At 56.8% G+C, this 3,402-nt stretch overlaps 1 long non-coding RNA gene across 2 annotated transcripts; it reads right to left on the minus strand.

The window, feature by feature from the left end:
• Nucleotides 1–829: 829 nt before the first annotated feature.
• LOC137226029 (uncharacterized) lies at nt 830–3,187 on the minus strand. 2 transcript variants are annotated; one of them, XR_010944122.1, is made up of 3 exons: nt 2,647–2,844; nt 1,317–1,562; nt 830–950 (listed from the first exon to the last, which is right to left on the minus strand). It is a non-coding gene; the product is annotated as an uncharacterized lncRNA (long non-coding RNA). The 2 variants fall into 2 exon arrangements; XR_010944121.1 differs by having other exon boundaries at nt 1,317–3,187.
• Between the last annotated feature and the right edge of the window lie 215 nt (nt 3,188–3,402).

Consider the following 3,402-nt stretch of genomic DNA (forward strand, 5'->3'; position numbering starts at 1 on the left):
TTTCCCCGGGAGTCCAGCCTGCTCCCGCCAGTGTCCCACCAGGTTCAACGGAACCCCGTGCAAGCAGCTTCCCAGCGAATCTCTGGCACGCCAACAGGTGGTTTCCTGCCCACCAGCCTCGGTCCAGCAGCCCAGGGTAACCCAGTGAACCTCTCAACCCTGGAGCAGGTGCAACCACTACAGAACCTTTAGGTTATTTGCTGATGGTAAGCTTGGAGAGACACGCGTCTGGAGGCCTGGAGAATTTCTGTACACTCTCATTTTTCAGAGCCAGAGTTACAAGCACACTTATGAATGTGTGTTTAAAAGGGGCACACTGCCCCCTAACTTTGCCACAGACTCCCCTGTTCCCTACTATTACGCCTAGTGTTTCTGCACTAATTATGGCTCCTACACGGCCCCTGTGGGTCTTATGGTCGATGACACATGCCTACCAGGTTCTTAACTTCAGGAGACGAGGCTCCTAGAGAGGTGCTGGGAAAAAGCTTCCCCTCAGCAGTGCTGGGGAATGTGAGACACCCCCTGGATACAAGGGACCAAACTCATACAGCTCTGAGATGCACTGGGGCTGTCACACCAACCACCCGTCCTCAGGGTGATCTCTGTGTCCAAAATAATCCTGCTTTCCAGCCCATGGGATTCAGCCCACTAAGCGTCAGTCATTCCCCGAAGGTCTTGGGCAGCAACACAAACTAAGCCAAAAGGAGACAGAGTTTTTCCCTATCATCTTCTCTCCCCTTCCCCACCCGCCCTCTTAATGCTGGCAGACCCCAATCCTGTTCTCAACTCACCCTACACAGTAAGCCGAAACCCCCAGATTCAAGGTGGCTTCAGTTACAAGGCCTTTATTTCCACACCCAGCAGACTAATGGGAGGCAGGCAGTTCCCCTGGAAGTTTGACGTGGAAGCTGGACAAATCCATCGAGAGTCACATGAGGCCCACAAGGTCCCTGAAAAAAGGTAAACCATCCCTGAGAGCCACAGAAAGGATGCAGCTGAGGCCCTCCTAGCCAATGCTGGGTCACACCCACGCCCTAACTAGTCAGGAAGGAGAGGAGGCCCATCAACAGGCCCAGGCTGCTCATGGGTCCCTCCAGGGACTGGAACGAGCACAGGTGACGAGTCCCTCCCAGCTGGCAGAGTGGTGAGATGGCTTCTGTCATGGGCCCTGCCAGCGAGAGAACTCTGGCAAGGGCCCCGGGGCAGGTGAGAGCACCCGAAAGCTCCCCACACACCTAGCACTCATCAGGAATATCCCGTTTGACCCTACGAAGCTCTGCTTCCAGCCAAGGGCATCCTCACAGAGGCTCCCTCACCTTGTCTCTGGCACGCGTCCTGTTCCGCTGAACGAGGAGAGAGCACGTTCCCTGCACACTTAAGGCGTTTCCCCAGCATGAACTTCATGATGCTTACGAGGTGAGGCCCTTGACTGAAGGTTTTCTCACATCGGCTGCACTCATAGGCCTCTCTACCGCAAACGTTCTGCTGCTAAATGAAGAAGCCTCTTGGGTGGAAGGCCTTCCCCCATCTCTGCATCCATGAGGTCTTCCTCGAGGGTGAACCTGCCAGGGGTGAATGGGGTTGGACCTGCAGCTTAACGCTTTCTCACACTGGACATACTCAACAGACTTCCATGCAGCACAAGATTGACGTTTTGGCAGGAAATTTTCCCACGTTTGCTGCACTCCTAACACTTTTCTGGGCGGTGAACTTCCAGTGTAAATCAGAGCACACCTTTGGCAAAACGCTTTCATTCCATGCATTCAAAGGGACTTTCTCTAGTATAAACTTTCTGAGGCCGACTGAGCTTAGAGATGTCGCTAAAGGTTCTCTGATGTTACTGCACTCATCAGGCTTTTTTTTGGGGGGGGGGAGGGCGGGGGCGGTGCTGCACCCTTTGGCTTGCGGGGATCTTAGTTCCCCGACCAGGGATCGAACCCGTGCCCCCTGCAGTGGAAGCGCGGAGTCCTAACCACCGGACCGCCAGGGAAGTCCCAGGCCTTTCTGCTGTGAACCTTCTGGTGCCAAACAAGAGTGTATCCTTCGCTGAATGCATCCTTCCCACGGCGGCTGCACTCATAAGGCTCTTCTCCAGCGTGGATTCTCCACCGTTGAAAGAGGCGGGGGTTACCTGCACTCAGACCTGCCCCGGTGTGGCGGCCGTAGGCTCCCTCCCACTTGCCGTACAGTCCGGGGTGAGCGGTCTCCCAGCCTGCGGCGCTCCTGCCGGCCTTCCCCGTCCTGGTGCTGGAGGAGGCCGGCGCTGGACCCGTCCTCCCCGCACACTAAGGGCTTCTCTGACACGTGGATCCACAGTGCCTCGCCACGAGGCCCTACCCTGCCCGCCTCTGCTGGGTTTCTCTCGGCTGGGCTGCTTTGGGGCCGGGAGCGCTGAGGCCGAAGCCTCTCCCCCACGCCTCCTCACTGCAGCTTCTGCCCGCGGCGGCTCCCCGGTGCTCAGCCAGGAGCAACTCGTCTTTCCAGCCTGGGCCACACATCTCAGGGAACGCGCCCATGCAGACGGACCTGCGAGGGGCGTCCCGACCTGAGATGCGCTTACAAAAGCGCCCCGCTCGGCCGGTGCCTCCCGCTCTACGCCACACCGACCACCCGGGGCCGCAGGTGCCAAGTTCCCCCACGTCCAACCTCCACGCAGCAGGCGCCGGGCCACTCCTCCTGGGAGAAGCACAGGCCACATCCTCGGAGACCACGCGGCCCTGCCGCCAGGGGAGCCCCAGCCGAGAATCCTCCAGGACCACCCCACCCAGCTCTCGGGTCCTTCGGGCGACGGCCTACCCCAGAGCCGACGGGATCCCAGGAGGACGGATCCGGAAGTCCGGCCCCCACCTCGTCCACACGCACAGGAACGCCCCACCTCCCGGGTCCTCATTGGCCCTCCACGTCGTGACGTAGATCACAACGGGCGCTGAGAAACGGCGTTCCCACGTGGGGCGGGGCTTCACCTCCTCTTAAAGGAGACGCGCCAAGATTTCCGCGTCAAGTACTCAAATGCCACTTCCTTTCGGGCGGTAGCTGCCCCCGCGGCTGTCCGAGTACTTCCATAAATTAGGTAAATTCTATTTTCTAGGAATGTGTCCATTTCCTCTAAATTTTCACATTTACTATCGTAAAGTTGTTTATAATATACCCTTATCTTTTTATATGACCTATAAAATTGCCCTTTTAAATTTTTAAGTGATTTGTATGTCCTTTTTGTCTTGATTAGTCTCTGGAGGTGTGTCCATTTCTTCCTTAGAAAGCAGCAGCTTTGGGCTTTGCTGCTGCCCTCTGTTGGTTGTAATGAATTCTGCTCTTTATTATTTAGCTTTCACCCACACACACTTCCCCACCCTTCATCCCCCCAATAGCGCTTATGGTAGTAGGTGCATGTTATTAGGACTG

The sequence above is a fragment of the Pseudorca crassidens genome, chromosome 6 (assembly GCF_039906515.1).
Source record: "Pseudorca crassidens isolate mPseCra1 chromosome 6, mPseCra1.hap1, whole genome shotgun sequence".
Lineage (NCBI taxonomy): Eukaryota > Metazoa > Chordata > Mammalia > Artiodactyla > Delphinidae > Pseudorca > Pseudorca crassidens.